Raw genomic sequence first — 17,762 nt, forward strand, 5'->3', positions numbered from 1 at the left:
GCAGGTCCTCTCTGAAAATACGTGGCAACAGGGAGACATTGCTGCTGAGATATTGAGCCTTGGGACAATGAGAAGGTAGGGAAGATGATCCAGGAACTCCTGCACGGAGCCAAGCCCTTCGAGCTGAAGTAAGCTCTTGGCTTCTGGAAGAAGCAGAAGCACAGGCTCCCTAGAGGAAAGGTACGCCAGATTTTGCCCACCAAATTCCCGCTAATTAAATTGAAACAGCGAGCTCCCAAGCAAAGATTATGAAACCCAAGGTAAAGACATTCAGAAAGATTGAAAGCCAGCAGCAACAACAAATAGTGGATTTGGACCCTTCAAGGAAAGAGATATTCAAATGATCAGGTCTTAAGCACAGAGCAGTGGGGTTTAAGGAAATGAAGGGCACAAGATTCTATCAGGAATGACCAGGCGAAATTGAAAAAAATTTAAATCTGAGAAATAAGAAAAACAAGTGTTGAGATACAATAGAATTCAGTGGCAGATTCAACAGCATATTAGACAAGATGGAAAACAGTAAAGAGAAATAGAGTACTCCAGGGTATATATACATTTAAAAAAACCAACCCAAACCTCCAAATATTTATCTACAGAAAAATAGATTAAAGGATGTTATAGGTATGAAATGGAATAATAAAAAGCAGTGAGAATGAATGAACCATTGGAGGTCCTGGGTAGCTCAGTCAGTTAAGCGTCACACTCTTGATTTCCGCTCAGGTCACGAGCTCACAGTTGTGAGATTGAGCTCTGCATTGGGCTCTGCACTGAGCATGGAGCCTGCTTGGGTCTCTCTCTCTTTCTCTCTCTCTCTCTCCCTGTCCTTCCCCACCCTCTCAAAATAAATAAACATTAAAAAAATGAACTGGGGGCACCTGGGTGGCTCAGTCGGTTAAGCGTCCGCCTTCGGCTCAGGTCATGACCTCATAGTTCGTGGGTTCAAGCCCCGAGTCAGGCTCTGTGCTCACAGCTGACTCAGCCTGGAGCCTGCTTCAGATTCTGTGTCTCCCTCTCTCTCTGACCCTCTCCTGCTCGCACTGTCTCTCTCTCTGTCTCTCAAAAATAAATAAAAAAACATAAAACAAATTAAAAAGAAATCTTTATAAAAAAATGAACTCTATTTCCAAGTAACAGCATAAATTATTCTTGGAAGCATAATCTTAAGTGAAAAAAAATCAACTTGCGAAGCTCATATAAAAAACAATGTTTGCTTTTTAGTCCTCAAAATGAGGAGACTGAATAGCATAGTGTTTAGGTGCACATATATCATTGATAAAACTATAAAAAAGGAATAGAATGATGAACAAAATTTAAGATAGTAAATGCTTCTGCTAGGGAGGCGGGAGGATTAGTTAAAAAGAATGCATAGGTAAATGCAAATTATTTACAATTTTATACTGCTTAAGTAGTGATTTCATTGATTTTTATTATATTCCTATGCTTTATCATTTATTTAAATGGTATATTTTTCTTTCCCATGCACAAAAGCTACAAAAAAATAAAAAAGAAACAAAATATTTCAAAACTAACCTTTTACAAATTGGGAGTTAATGTTTTCTGAGTGAGCTGTTTCATTTGACCCTACTTTTCATCTAGTTTCCTCAAGTAATCCACCATTTCCTCAAGTTTTTTATTCATAATAGTTTCTGTGGCATATTATTTTTTTCTGAGACAAATCCCAAAGGAAACCTTTGATCATTTTTGCTTAACGGTTTCTCCTCCAAAAAATGTGCCTCACATGAAACTGCCAAAAAATTTAAACAGTCCCCAATGGAACATCTGTTATCCCCCAAATGTCTTTTAGACTGTGTCATTATGATGCAATAGTTCATTTGAAAAAGTTTTACTTCATTTTATTTCCATAGGTCTGTCATGTTCTGCGAAATATCAGCTCAAGCCGCCTAGGAAGATGAAAAATCTGATAAAGGAAATTCTGAGTTAAGAAATGACACATATAGACCAAGCGACCATGGCTTGTGAAGAAAAATCTTGCGTATCTTCCTTCTTCTCATTTTGGGCAGAGCTGTCCTTTTCTCTCCAATTTGGACATTCTGGGAAATGATTTTTCAAGAAGTACCTTCTGTTAAGAAAATCTATCGAGATGTCTCTGGGTTCTCCAGTTTGACACCCGAGCTGCTAATCTCTGCCGCGGAAAGCGGTGCAAGCTCGAGGACCCCGTCACATGTGATAATGACCTCTAACTTCACCTGCCCTGCACTGCCATGACAATCTGCCTACCCCAGCCGCTCTGCTCTATTTTCAAGAGATGGAATGAACCCATAGCTCCACAGAGACAACAGAGACCAGGCTAGGCATGAAGTCCCCCGTCTCATACCCCATCTCTGTTTTCCAGTTCTTATCTGATGCAGGCTGTCTGTAGCGTTTTCCATCACTGACCTTGCTGGACAGGAAACTTCAGTTCAGTGAGCAAGCGTAAGATTATAGGGTGGGGACTGGGTGAACTGAGGAGCTGATTTTTGCTGTGTGAGAATGTGAACTGAGGATCTTCTGGGCTTTCTAAAGATATGGGAGCTACGGATGTTAACTAGCTACGGAAGGCCAGAAAACATCTATCCCTTGTGACTTCCTGTATGAGGGAAACTTCGCCTGTTTCTTCCACACTGAGTTCTGGTATCTTAAGGTATCTGTTGTGGCTGCGGCCACAGCTGGACTAGAATGACTTCCCCTCTTCACCTTATTTTGCTGGAATGGTGGGAGCAATTTTCTGTGTTGGAGACCAGACGCCTATTCTTGTAGAAATGTTCAGTTACAGTTGGCTGAACCTTTAGTGCAGTGTAATCCTCCAGATGCGTTCTGGGATAAAGAGGCAAGCAGCTCCGCTTTTGCGTGGGAATCTACACAACCTTTTATGACATTATTTCTCAAAATGCAGTTTGAGTTAGTTCCAAATAATTGCCTTATAAACAAACACATAGAGTGCCTGTGTTGGGAACTGCCTGTTCTGTGAGCTAAGAAGTTAGTTGTTTTTTTTACAAAGTGGCTTTCTTCCTTCTTTCCTTAGGTCAGCCATGCTTTTCGGAATCGTGTGTTCTGTGTTTTACATCAATTAAAATAATTTTCTCTGAAATTATACTAGAACATCTGTTCATTCATTCATTAATATGTCTATCCACTTCTATGAACAGCATGCCTGTTTTTAATGTGCTATTGATATAGTATTTATTAGAGCATTTCTACTTTGGAACTGTTCTCGCTACCTGCTAAGGACTTTTTGTCTGCATTGAGTGTATGTAGTTTTAATACACAAAAGCTAAATGGAAAGTTTCAGTGCTTGCTTTGGCAGCACATACACTAAAATTGGAATGATGCAGAGAAGATTAGCATGGCCCCTGCCCAAGGATGACATGAGAATTCGTGAAGCGTTCCATATTTTCCAGATGTGTAAATAGGACTTTTTTAAACCAAAAAAAAAAAAAAAAAAGAACACAAAAAACGCAAGTTTCATTGGTCTATAAGATTCTTTACTAGATGGTAACATCTTCCAGGGCAGGACTAAGTCAGTCTCCTTTGCACCCCTTTTGCTGAAGAAGTCTTTCTTGCACTGAGCTGAAACACTATAGTTCTGACCCATTTTGAAATAGATTAGCAAAGCACTTGGCAGTGAAGAACTTACCTCATTATAGCTCTCTTTCTGGGCCACTGAGATCAATCAGGTTCCAATCTAGATTAGGTGATTATTGCTTTCAAGAATAAAGAAATTATTTCATATCTTTGTGGTAGGCACTGCCTTGCTCATCACACACATTTCCTATTCTAGGTGTGAGTGCACTTCTCAGGATCCTTTGTAGTGAGAGGTGGCCAAATTCCAGGCAATGAAAGGTGAATGGAAATGAGTGTGCCACATCCAGACTCCGGCTGACAGACACCTCCCATGTATAACTTCCCATGCTCTTTCCTTGTTCGTTCGATGGGTGCGGAGGACTCTGAGGCCCAGAAGGAATGTGGAGTACCCAAGATGGAAGTAACCTGGGTCCTTGAGTGACCACGTGGCAGCCCAGTCAGTCGGCAACACCCATTTCTGATGTCATATGAACAAGAAATAAATTTCTATCATATTCAGTCCCTGAGATTATGGAGTTTCTCTCTTTTAGCAGCTGGCATCACCCTGACTAATAGAATTTTCTATAAACATATTTGAGAACTGTTTTGTCCTTTGTATACATAGATGATGATTATATTCTGACAGCAGTTCTCTGATACCAACTGGGTGTTCTACAATTCAAATCAATTCGATTTGATTCAATTCGATTTGATACAATTCAATTCAATTCTGACACTAAGTAGAGTTAGCCCAAATCCCTTAACCTACAGGTTAAGGAGCTCAGTCTTACAATGCTTCTCCCATTTCAGATGCCAGCTCCAAATCCTGGATGTTCCCAAGCCACCTGCACTTCTGCCTGGCTAGCTACAAATCTGGGAGTTCCAATAATTCACTGGAATGACTCACAGAACCCATAGAAAGTGTTATACTTATGATTATACTTTTATTGTAGAGGATTCAACTCAGGAGCAGCCAAAGGAAAGAGATGAAAAGGACAAGGTCTGGGGGGGGGGCGCAGGTGGCATAGAGCTTCTACGCCCTTTCCTTGTGGGAATCAGGACACACTATCTTCCAAGATCATCCATGTGTTCACCATTTCATCATGTAACACGATGGATTAAGTTATTGGTCAAAAGATTGAACCCAATCTCCAGCTTCCCTCTACTCCTTAGAGGTGGGGCTGAAAAGTCCAATTGTCCAATCAGATGCTTGGTCTCTCCAGTCACCAATCCCACCCTGACGTTATCTGGAGACCCACCACGAGTCACTTCATTCACATAAACTCAGGTATCAATGAAAGAGGCTCCTGAGGTATAGCAAAAGACACTCTTATCAGGAAATTCCAAGGAGTTTTGAAGCTCCATGCCAGGACTGGGGGACAAAGGCCTGATATATTCTTTATTATATCGCAATGGTAAATGACAAAGGTCAGAAATTTATTGTTGGCACTTATTGACCAAAGAAAGTCTCTGGACAGGAGCTTCCCCACTAGACCATTCCTCCTCAAGTTCTAAATTATTTTCCTGCATCTTGGATCATCTTAGTTCCTCACTCCTATTACACCTCTAACACATACATGCTTTCCAGTTAAGTTAGAAGGAAAACTCACATTCATATCTGAGTGACCAATAGCCTGCTTAACTTCACTATTGCTTTGTATCATTTTATGCCCAGAGTTCTGCTATGTTGATTATTTTTAAAATAACATTTATTGCTATTTCTGATTATAAAGTGCACATATGCTAATAAAAACATGATACTGAGACATAACTACTATTAACATTATAGTATATTTGTTTACAGTCCTTGTGCATGAATGTCTTGGTGGAAAAATTTTTTCTCTTTATACAGTTAGGATTATATTGCATGTTGTTTGGTAATGCATTTTTCCCTTGCCTTCATATCACAAGCATCCCTTAGGTCATTCAGTATGCCTTGAAAACATCACTTTTATGGTAATAAAAATCCACATAGGTACTACATCTATAGATATATCATAATTTACTTAGACATTCCTAGGTGGTCTGAATGTTTTGGCTTTTGTATTGTCAGTATTATAATTAGTATTATGATGACTATCTTGTTTCATAAGTCATTCTGTGTATTTTTGATTACTTCTTTTTTTAACTAAAAGATTTTTTTAATTATTTTTTTCAGTTTTAAAGGAGAGAGAGAGACAGAGCGTGAGCAGGGCAGTGGCAGAGAGAGAGAGAGACACAGAATCTGAAGCAGGGTCCATGCTCTGAGCTGACAGCACAGAGTCCATCATGGGGCTCGAACTCATGAACTGTGAGAGCATGACCTGAGCCAAAGTCAGACGCTTAATCAACTGAGCCTCCTGGGCACCCTAGTTTTTAAATTTTTTTAAAGAAATGTTTATTTATTTTTAAAAGAAAGTGACAGAGCAGGAGCAGGAGGAGGGGCAGAGAGAGAAATTGAGAGAGAGAGAGAGAGAGAGAGAGAGAGAGAGAGAGAGGAGAATTTGAAACAAACTCCAGGCTCTGAGGTCTCAGCACAGAGCCAGTTGTGGAGCTTGAACTCACAAACTGCAAGATCATGACCTGAGCTGAAGTCGGATGCTTAAATGACTGAGCCACCAAGGCACCCCTCATTATTTCTTTAAAATAGGTTTGTAAATGCCCCATCCCCTTCAAATGCAAACATCTAATATATTTGAGGTTATTTATATTTTTGACAACATGTGTATCTTTAAGAAGAACAATTTGGCACCAAATCATAAGAATGAAAATACTGTTTGTATCTTTTTTTTCCATAATATTTTGTCAAATTGTTTTCCATACAACACCCAGTGCTCTTCCCCTTAAGTGCTCTCCACCCTCACCACCACCTCTTTTCCCCCCTCCCCCTTCCTCCTGTTTGTATCTTTTAACCTGGTTAGCCTCCATTGGGAAGAAATCCCACTGAATTTTTTTTTTTAGAAAAGAAGAAATTTGTCCAAAGATGTTTATAACACGGTTTATTCATAATAATGAATCATAGAAAACTACCCAACTGTTTCAAAGTAGACATATGAACACATGAGCGTGATACATAGATGGAAAAAATGATGAGTATGTTGCTATTTGGAAATATGTATACAAGGCAAGTTAAACAAAAAAAGGACAGAGAATAGAATGTCTATACTGGTTACAACTGAGTAAAAAAATATATTCCTATATGTTAATAAAAATTGGGAGGGAATTTAAAGCAACATTAGTATCGGAGATTTAAATATTGCATTGTTAGTATTTTCTGTAAGCCTTTTCTGTAAGCCTGCTTAAATGTTGTGACAGTTTGTCTTTTAAACTCACTCCTTCAGGTTACCCTAAGCAAAGGGGAATTTATTGTTTACATGCCCTAGTACTAGGTGTGGAAAGACATCAGCAGTTGGTGCAGTTCTAGGAGCAAATCTCTTTGTCTTGCAATTCTCTCCTTTCTGTGTATGATCTTTGCTTCACAAAATGATCCGGCCTGACTCTGCTCTTACCTACCCCTGTCCTCCTTTTGACTTTTGAGTCTCATGATACCGTCAGGCTTTCAGGACTCTTCAAGCCACTTTATGGAGTGAGGGACTCTGGGTTTCTCAGGAAATATTGGCTTGAAGGCTGGAGGTCTTGAGGGCGCTGACCAGTCTGAGGCTCTCTGCTGGTCCTGCCCAACTCACTTGTACCAATAAGTGGTATTGTATATGGCCATTTTGGTTCAGCCATTGCACTGCAGTCCATGAGGTTTGTCCCAGAAGTTAGGACAGACACACTGAAATTTAGCCTCAGAGAGAGAGAGAGAGAGAGTGAGAGTTTTGTTGTGTTTGTGTTTTAAGTAAATGAATCTCTAGGTGCTAGAAGTTCAGATAACACTAACACAGGGACCGTATTTAGGGTGAGACATTCCCATGGGCCATCGAAGTGTTCAATTGACTTCTTATTCTACCATAAATGAGTAACAAAAATCAGTTCTTCTCCAAATTCTGTAAGGGTTTAAATGACTGAGTCATATGATCTCATAAGGTTCTCCTTGGGACAAGATGTTAAGGTGAGAGATAATAAGAAAGACCTGGGACAGAGAAAGATAAGAATGTGAAGAGGGGAGCTCTCAGCATTTCTCCATGCAAACACACTAGCTTCTCTACAAGTGCAATCTATGATTTATGACTTGTGAGCTTCATACTGTCAGGAAACTAAGTGGTCCTAAGCAGGTTCCCATACATTTAAAAATTCTCAAGAATCTGGAAAAGGTCTGTGCCTCCATCTTACAGCTTTACCATCTCGTGATTTTCAATTTGCCATAGCGTCAAGGGGCTGGAAAAAGAAAGCATGGTGGGTGGTGCACACTTAAACATCTTAAAAAAATTTTTTTTTATGTTTTACTTATTTTTGAGAGAGAGACAGAGTGCGAGCAGGGGAGGGGCAGAGAGAGAGGGAGACACAGAATCTGAAGCAGGTTCCAGGCTCTGAGCTGTCAGGACAGAGCCCAACTCGGAGCTCAAACTCACAAATCGTGAGACCATCACCTGAGCTGAGACCATGACCTGAGCCAAAGTCAGATGCTTAACTGACTGAGCCACCTAGACGCCCTGGCACTTAACCATCTTAATCTGGGTCACCACTCTCAAGCACCAATTCTATACCATAAAACGTATGGATAGATTTTGACTATTGGTCAGCTAGCTGTCTCTAATTATACCCTCCTAATTTGTTTTTTGATCTCCTCTATCTCCTTAATTAAATCTAGCCCATGCATTGATAATTAATTAAGCAGCTCTAATCATTTTAGTTAATTGCTAAAAAATAACAACAACAACAAAACCCATCCCGCCATCTAGGGCTCCCCATTGTCTGTCAAATTAAGTACCAGCTCTTCACCTTGGTACCCAGGTCCCCAAAGAACACAATTCCACCCTACTTATTTGGCATCCTCCTCCAGGATTTCTCTATCCTTTTCAAATATTTCAGCCCAAACGGGCCACTTGCTGTTCTTAAAACACAGCGTTGTTGATTCATCCTGTTTTCCATCTGGTGTTGTATCCACCTCACCATTCTGCCTATAATGGGTGGCATACGTTTTAAATAAATTCAGCATATTTTTCTTACTTTATGTCTTTCGGAGTCCACCAGTGAGGGCAGCCACCGAATTCTAAATTGCCAGTGTCAAAAATTATGTCCCTTTTGAACATTACAGCACTTGGCAGCAGCGGGAGCCTCAGCCTGCCAGCCTTAGGGACCAGGTCTTTCACTGACATGTTACAATTAACACCCGTGGAGACAGCAGCTTACGCACATTCTGCTGAGTGTAACTACTAGTTTTGAGTGTTTCCATGAAGTCATTTCCTAGAGTATAGTGCCTACCAGATCGAAGTCAGAATTTTACCTTCTTTGAAAACAAAATTTAGGGCATTTTCTGATGAATCCGAAAATTCATGAGAATAAGAGAACAAATAAATTAGAAGCAAGAAGCCATATCGGAAATGCAAATGATAATGAGGAGAGAAGTCCAATAAAGTTGCAGCACATTGGATGAGGACTTCTGAAAAGATCTCTCTAAAATTCTTGACCTAAAATTCCTGTTGCTACACAGGTAATGTAGCTGCCGACACTTGGTTACCAAAATGCCTAGGAACCCATTCGACCAGGTTTTCCCTGATGTTTCTGGCTTTGAATATTCTGTAGCACTGCCTCCAGGCAACGAACACAACTCGGCAGTCTGTGCACAGCAATCTTTGTTGTAGTCACCGTCTCCTTCCGCTGGAATGACCTCTTTACTCCTCTCTGGGTATCTCCGTCTTTCTCTTTCTGAAGACATAGGTGTTGCCTCTGTTGACTATCTTTCCAACGTTCACCCTGAATCCATTCTGCCTTGGCAGGCTCTCAGGACCTATTTATTGTCATACTAGGTAGAATCCTTAGAGCCCTGCTTAATATTCAATTGTTAGGTTGAAATGAATGTTAAAAATGAATATATAAAAAGTTACATTCTCATTTAAAATTTTTTTTATTTTTCTTATGTTTTTTTTTATTTATTCTTGAGAGACAGAGAGAGACAGTGTGAGCAGGGGAGGGTCAGAGAGAGAGAGAGGGAGATACAGAATCCGAAGCAGGCTCCAGGCTCTAAGCTGTCAGCAAGAGCCTGACGTGGGGCTCGACCCCACAAACCGTGAGATCATGACCTGAGCCGAAGCCAGACGCTTAAGTGACTGAGCCACCCAGACGCCCCAACATTCTCATGTTTAAGATACGAAGAATCAGAATTGACTTCTAGCCTCTCTAAATTATTAGGTAAAAAATTTTTTGACGTTGTCCCTCCCCCACCCATTTTTTCAACCACCCATCATCTACTCATTTATCTAATATTTATTGTGTGCTTACTCTGTGTAACCATTGTACTAGATGCTCCTGTGAAAGTCCTTCAGTAAAAGAAACAGGAAGTTTTCCACTTACTCAGCATTTCCTCTAACCATGTCCTTTCCCAAATTCCTGGGTATTTTTTGAGTGGTTCTATTTTGCCCTTAGGTTTGTTGGGCCGTCTGCAGCTTATATTAATGGATACTTGAGAGGGGAATGAATAAGGAAGTTAGGGAGAAATTGCTAGCCAAGTCGCTGAGATAAAAGCTGAGTTTAGTGCCTACTCCTGTATTCCCAAATTGTTTGTTGAGTTCTTACCTTGTGTAAAACTTTATGATAGACTTTTTGAGTGATATGATGAATGAAACAAGACTTTTATACTTATTGAGCTTATTTTCTTTTAAACATTTTTATTTTTGAGAGAGAGGCAGTATGGAAGCTGGGGAGGAGCCAGCAGAGAGAGGGAGACACAGAATCTGAAACATGCTCCAGGCTCCAAGCTGTCAGCACAGAGCTTGACACGGGGCTTGAACTCAGGAATGGTGAGATCATGACCTGAACCAAAGACAGATGCTTGACTAACTGAGCCACCCATGCGTCCCTGAGCTAATTTTCTGTAAGGTAGTAAAAGATGAACGTAAGTAATTAAGTCAAGGTGGCCTTTCATGAACATAGAAGGATGAGTACAAGGAGCTTGAGTGTTTAGAGGTAAGAAAGATCATCTCTGATTGGAACTAATCTGAAAAGTATCCTTAGAGAGAAAATATGTTGATCTTAGGATTAGGAGGATAGGCAAGACTTCGAGAAAGAAAATATACCAGGCAGAAAGAACAGCATGAACCAATGTCTGGAGGCAGGGAAGTAAAAAAGCATAGTAGGGAACACCTACAGGCAGATTTTGGAGAACTGTTGTGTTGGCTCTTTCTCTATAGTGTTCTCAATTTTATCCCTGTTTTGTTTTTTGCTCTTCTCTTTCCTACTCTGTGCCTAGGGAGGCTGACCGTGGGACTTCCTTTCCAAAGCTCCAACGGAAGTCACCTGTAAGAGATTGGCAGGAGGGGATAGAGGGCTCCGGGCGTTTCTGCCTACTCCTTCCTTGCTTTGATACAGTATCTGCACGCCTCCTTAACCTCAGCTCCCACCAGACAGCTATTCATTCATGGTCCCAGCTCTCGGCAGACTCTGGCAATACCGTACCTTCTCTCTGTCCCTTCCGCCTGAGGGAGGTGCAAACAGCTTCCCCTTCACTGTTGCTTATCTCTGTCTCAACATCCATTGTTAGTTCCCTTGACATTAACCACAGGTCTGTAAATAGTCCCTTCATTAAGTCTCTTCATTTGAATCATCTGAATGAACTCTGTTTCCTGCTGAGACTGCCTATTGCCATAAATGCCAAGCTGAGATTTGATATATCACCCTATCCACAGCATCTTAAATCCCAGGGACATCCGACACCCATATGTTTATTGATGGAGTTTTCCACTCTCAAAGTCAATCTGGAGTCATCCTGGACTCTCCTTTCCTGTTACCTTTCACCTTGAATGATTTGTTGAGTCTTGCAGATTCACCTTCATGATACCTCTTGTATTTTTCTTCTTTTTATTTTTACAACCACTTCCCTACTTCAGGTCCTAATTGCCTCTGATCTGTGACATTGCAAAAGCTTCCAAACTCACTTCTTTGCTTCCAGTTCCTCCTCATCAAACCTCCTATGAACCATGACAGACTAACAGCTTTGCCTGTGTAATTCCCATGATCAAAAATCTTCAATATCCTTAAAAACAAGCAAAGTGTCCCAAATCTATTGGACAATATAGAGGGAGTGAAATATAAATTTGTCAGGTTGACATTCAAAGATGCTTATTATATGGGCCCTCCCAACTTTTCCCAGTTCATCTCTTAGTATTGTCTTAACTGGACTTTGTGGTTCCCTGAAATGCACCCCCTCAACATGCTCCCACCCCAAGATCTTTTCTGATGTCGCCCCCTTTTCCTTAATGTGCGTTTACTCAATGCCACTGATCAAAATCCTATTCATCCTCAAAGATCTTGTACAAATGATGGATGTCTTAGTCTATTTGGAATGCTACCACAAAAATGCCATAGACTGTGTGGCTTATTAAACAACAAAGATTTATTTCTCACAGTTCTGGGGGCTAGAGAGTCCAAGATCAAGTCCAAGTTCTGGAGGCTGACAGATTCACTGTCTAGGGAAGGCTTGTTTTCTGATTCATAGATGGCCATCTTTTCACTGTAAGCACACATGGCAGAAGAAGCAAGGGATCTCTCTGAGGTCCCTATTATAAAAGCTCTAACCTCACTCATGGTGGCCCCATCCTTGTGACCTAATCACCGCCTAAATTCCCCACCTCCTGATACTATCACCTTGGGGCTTACAATTTCGATATATGAGTTTGAAGGTGGTGGTGGTGGGAAACAAACATTCAGTCCATAGAAATGGAGTTCTTCAAGTTTATTTTTTAAATTTATGCCAAATCCATTTATCCCTCTCTTGAAACATTGATAGTGTTTTGTGTGTGTGTGTGTGTGTGTGTGTGTGTGTGTGTCTGTATACTTCTCTCAAGGTAGTTGTTAAATACAAAAATAAGTTTAATTTCAAGACAATCCATGCTTTCTTCCAATTAAGGGCTATCTTTTTCAATTATTGAATCTTAGAGAACACCTACAATAGTGTTATGCACAATTAGGTTTGCAGTACATGTTCCTTGGCTTGACTAGACAGTTTTCAGGCATTTAAGTAAGGTCTGTAGAGAGGAGAACACACAGCCAGGGAAGAAGGGGGAATAGGTAAAGGCTAACTAGGCAGCGGTTGTTATCATTGAAAGATTAATAAAAAAAGTATTTGGGCCTCAACCCGAGAATGGAAAGGGGGGGATAGATATGAATGTCTGTGCAAAGCATGGATTATAGGAGAAGGAGGAGAAAGAAATAGAAATAATACCAAGGACTGCAGCCTGGGTGACTGGGAAAATGATAGAATCACGAATAAAAAAGAAATCAGAGGAGGGTGTGGTTTGGGCAAAGGGACAGGGATAGGAGATATTGAGTTCAGTGTTTCTGGTACTGAGTAGGGGTGTGGGTGGAACCATAGGGACGGGCACAATAAGTGGATGGAAATGTGGCACTGTGGCTTGAAGGGTCACCAGCTTGGTGGTAATGGTTGCCACTGTTAGAATGAAAGTGATTTCCCAGAAAGAAACCTTATTGCGCCAAAGAAGAGGATCACTGAATAGGCCCTAGTGAATGTCATATGCACACAGCATGGTCTCATGGGACTTTTCTTTTGTGATGACATTTGCTGACATAGATCACACCCTGCATTTAGTTGTCTGTTTCATTGGAGCTGTTAGAGATGTTTTCTGTGGCTGTGAGTTTTCTCTCCTTCACCTACACCTTAAACTAGAAGGCAGGAAGCTATTTCTATAGTCTTCCAATCTTACCTTTCAGAAAGCACCTGATAAAGTAGTTACTTTTTAACCAGGAAAGCAAGACAAAATGTACAAAATACTGGAGATAACGAACCTAATTCTTCTGCATATCAGAGTTAAGTGTACTTTGAACTTGGAGTGGAGAGCAAAGACAAATACATAACTGGGATGAGAAATCTATTAACTGGGATGGGAGATGGAAAAAGTTGTCCTTAGGAATTCTCTGTTTACGTGGGACTAGTCTAGAAACCCTCAGCCTTATTTTGAGAACTTGGGAAAGCCTCCTAAACAGACTCAAGACACATTTGTTAAACATCCATTATGCTCCAGGCCCTGTGATCAGTTTTTTCATATTCAATCCTCCCAAACCCTGTGAAATAGACATTCTATTCATTTTCAGAAGATTGTATCCTGGGCAGTTTTTGGATCATGAGCCCTGAATTATCTCTGTTGACACCACTGCCAGGGGTACGGGATGCTGCTATCACTGCTTGCACAAAATGGTAGGTTCCACTGTCCCAGGATCCTCTGTTTGCTGGCTTAGTCCTAGGAGGGACCTCTAGATGGCTGAGGCTGGTCCTGTGCCTGTGTCCTAGCTGCCAGGATTGGGCTTTGTGGCTTTTGCAGTTGCTTCCTTCAAAGTTTACATAATGGGACCCCTGCCCTCTGCCAAATGTGAAAGAGGATCAGATGCTGGGAACCCTCTAAACCATCAAGAAGAATCTACTACCATGAGGAAAGTGGAATATATATGTCCAAGGACACTGGTAAGCCCTGGAGTTGAACTCAGACGCAGATCTTGAGGTCTGTGATTAATTTTTCTATTGTACTATAGCTCTTTTGCTGCAACTATTTGAAAGGGAAGAGGGCATTAGTTTCCTCCACTTTTCTTCAATATTAATAAAACCTTTTCCTGTGTACTTTTTATGTACTAGACATTCTGCTAGGTGCTTTACATACATTGTTTAATCTTTTTTCAAATCCTGTGGGATAGATATTATTAGGAATTAGTGTTTCCATTTTACAGATTAAGAAAATTGAGCTTTAGTGGTGCCTGGGTGGCTCAGTCAGTTAAGCATCTGACTCTTGATTTCAGCTCAGGTCATGATCTCATGGTTCTTGAGTTCAAGCCCCACATTAGGCTCTATGCTGATGGCACGGAACCTGCTTGGGATTCTGTCTCTCCCCTGTTACCTCTGCCCCTCCCCTGCTCTCTTTCTCTCTCAAAGTAAATAAATTAAACATTAAACATTTTAAAGAAAACTGAATATTAGAGAGGCTATGTGAATTGATTCAAGATTATCTTTGAAAAGGGTCTCTGTCTATCTGATTACACAGATAGAGGTCTTACTACAACATTATGACGTGATCAGAGGCTAAGACTGGCTAAGGGTTTGGGCCTTATTTATCTTTACTTTTTTTCCTATCTCCAGCTCCTAATTCAGTGATTCGCACATAGAAAGTTATATACTAACGTCTGCTGAACGAATGAGTAGGTATGCCTGAGCTTAGTGGAGGGGATAGAGCGAAAAACTTTAAAAAATAATAGTGAGAATTAACAGGGATGAGTTTAGGGGTGGAAATGAGAGGAAATCATGCAGTGATGTAGAATTTTCTCTCAGTAGAATAAAAAAGGGAAGACAAATAGGTTAACAGTTAAGACACGTTTATGTCTTTGAGATCCTGATTTCAATTCTTTGGCTGTATACCAGGAAGTGGGATTGCTGGTATACAATATATATTTTTTTCTTAAAAAATGTTTATTTATTTTTGAGAGAGAGAGGGAGAGGGAGAGAAAGAGAGAGAAGGGGAGGGGCAGAGAGAAAGGGAGAGAGAGAGAATCCTAAGCAGGCTCTCAGCCGTCAGCACAGAGCCTGATGTGGGGCTTGAACTCACAAACTGTGAGATCATGACCTGAGCCGAGATCAACAGAGTGAGCGGAGATGAACCAACTGAGCCAACCAGGCGCCCCTCCATTTTTAGTTTTAAGAGAAGAAATTTTTGGAAGTGTTGAATACATTTATGGTGTAAGTGATGGTGATGGTTTCATGGGTGCATACTTATCTCCAGACCTATCAGGTCATATATGTTAATTATGTACTTTTTGTATGTCAAAAATAAATAGAAAGTTAAAAAAAAAGAGTTAAGATGCATTTAGAAAGGTTACACTGTGGGGGTTTCACCTAGGAGTATCAAAGCCCGGTTCCCTTGCCTTACATATACATCTCTGAGGTGTAACTCACACTCTAGGGTTCTCCTGCAGAGTCAGAATGCAGTTACTCTCTGAAGGACTTGCCTTTCTCTCCATCTCTGTCCTGCTTCTCATACTTCCTTCTTGGCCTTGCTGGAGAGTGAGTTCTTACTAAATCTCTTGCACATAAATCTTCAACTTGTGGATCTATTTCGAGTAATCCAATCTAAGCCTGGGGGTTATTCTAGAACAGTATGCGTAGCTACTCAATAAGCACACTGAATGAATGAACAAATGAATGAACGAATGAATCCTAGAGCTGTCTCTCTCCTTCATGGCAGAGGGCCACAAAGTCTTAAAGGTTATTCCTTCTTTATATCCTTTTATCCCTTTCTCCTCCTTCCTTTGCCATTGCCTTAGATTAGACCTGCAGTACTTTCTCACCTCCACGATAGCTAGAGCCTTTTACTGGTTTTCAGTCCTGTTCAGTTTACCCTCTTCCTTGTTGTTACTAATTCTAAAGTTCAGATCTTCTGTCACTCCTTGTCTTAAATCCCTTCAGTAATTTCCCCTGACTTTTAAGGTCAAAGAAAAAATCCTTGCTAATCTGACACTTGCTGGCCTCTTTACTTTACTTCTCTCTACTCCCCCACCCCAGGCATGCCCTTTGCTCCAGGCACACTGAACTACTTGTAGCTTCTGGAACATGCCAGTCTTAGACTGTTGTGTTCGCAGGTGCCCATATGTTGTTTCTTTATCTTCTCAGAATGCCTTCCTTCAGGTTTTCACTTGGCTGGCTCCTACTTCCTCTCAAATGGGAATCAAATGCCACCCCCTTTTCTGACCAGGCCCAGTCTGATTTAGCAGCCTCAGTGGGACTTTCTCCGTGTTTCAATGTCCACTTCTTTTATGGCAACTAGCATGCTGCTCAGTGTGCCTGACCTATAGCAGATAACATGTACCATTTGACTTTGACTAGCACAACTCCTAGCACTCAATATATTGTAATGGGAAAAGTTCTAAGCAAAAGATGGCACCATGTGGGCAGGCTGGGAAGTGGGGGTAGGTATGTTGCCCAGGCAGACACACTGGTTCAGTGGTAAATTCTGTAGTGTCTGTTATCATAAGCATGTGTTGTTATGCCTCTACTATCGAGATCTGTTCTGGAATACATATCTATGAGATAAGGATGCTATTATTTTTTAATGTTAATTTATTTTTGAGAGGAGGAGGGAAGGGGCAGAGAAAGAGGGAGACACAGAATCCCAAGTAGACTCTAGGCTCTGAGCAGTTAGCAAGGGCCTGATATGGGGCTCAAAATCACCGACCATGAGATCATGACCTGAGCCAAAGTCAGTTGCTCAACCGACTGAGCCACCTAGGTGCCCCAGGATACTATTATTTTTAACAAGTGTCTCAGCTATTTTGAAATCCAAGTTCAAATACAAGTATTTTTAATTGTAGTAAAATATGCATACTATAAAATTTAGCACTTTAAAAAATTTACTTATTTTGAGAAAGAGAAAGTGTGAGTGCACAAGTGGGGCGAGGCAGAGATAGGGAGAGAAAGAAAATTTATCACTTTAAAAAGTGTTTATTTATTTATTTGAGAGAGAGAGAGAGAATTTATGGGGGAGTGGCATAGAGAGAGAGAATGAGACTGATACTCTGAGGCAGGCTCTGTGCTGTTAGCGCAGAGCCTGATGAGGGGCTAGAATTCACGAAGGGTGAGATCATGACCTGACCTGAAGTCAGTTGCTTAACCAATTGTGCCACCCAGGTGCCCCCCAAATCTATCACTTTAATAGTACAATTAAGTGGCATTAGGTACATTCACAATGTGTGCAACTATCACCATTAACCATTTCCAGAATGTGTTCATTATCTCAAACTGAAACTCTTCACTTATTAAAGAATAACTCTCTATTCCCACACCCCACCTTTGCCAGTCCTTGGTAACCTCTATTTTGCTTTCTGTCTCTACAAATTTGCTTATCCTAGGTAATAACTGGAATCATACAATATTTGTCCTTTTGCACCTGGTTTATTTCACTCTTTAAGGTTCATCCATGTTGTAGCATATACTAGCATTTCACTCTTTTTTAGGGCTGAATAATATTCCATGGTATGGTTCACATTTTGTTTATCTATTCATCTGCCGATGGACATTTGAGTTGTTTCTACCTTTTGGCTATTGTGAATAGTGCTGCCATGAACACTGA

At 40.7% G+C, this 17,762-nt stretch overlaps 1 non-coding gene across 1 annotated transcript; it reads left to right on the forward strand.

Annotated features, from left to right (window-relative positions):
• The first annotated feature begins 3,288 nt into the window (after positions 1-3,288).
• Positions 3,289-3,395, forward strand: LOC115284444. Its single transcript, XR_003905198.1, has one exon. It is a non-coding gene; the product is annotated as a U6 spliceosomal RNA (small nuclear RNA).
• Positions 3,396-17,762: the final 14,367 nt, after the last annotated feature.

This window comes from Suricata suricatta, chromosome X (genome assembly GCF_006229205.1).
Source record: "Suricata suricatta isolate VVHF042 chromosome X, meerkat_22Aug2017_6uvM2_HiC, whole genome shotgun sequence".
NCBI lineage: Eukaryota > Metazoa > Chordata > Mammalia > Carnivora > Herpestidae > Suricata > Suricata suricatta.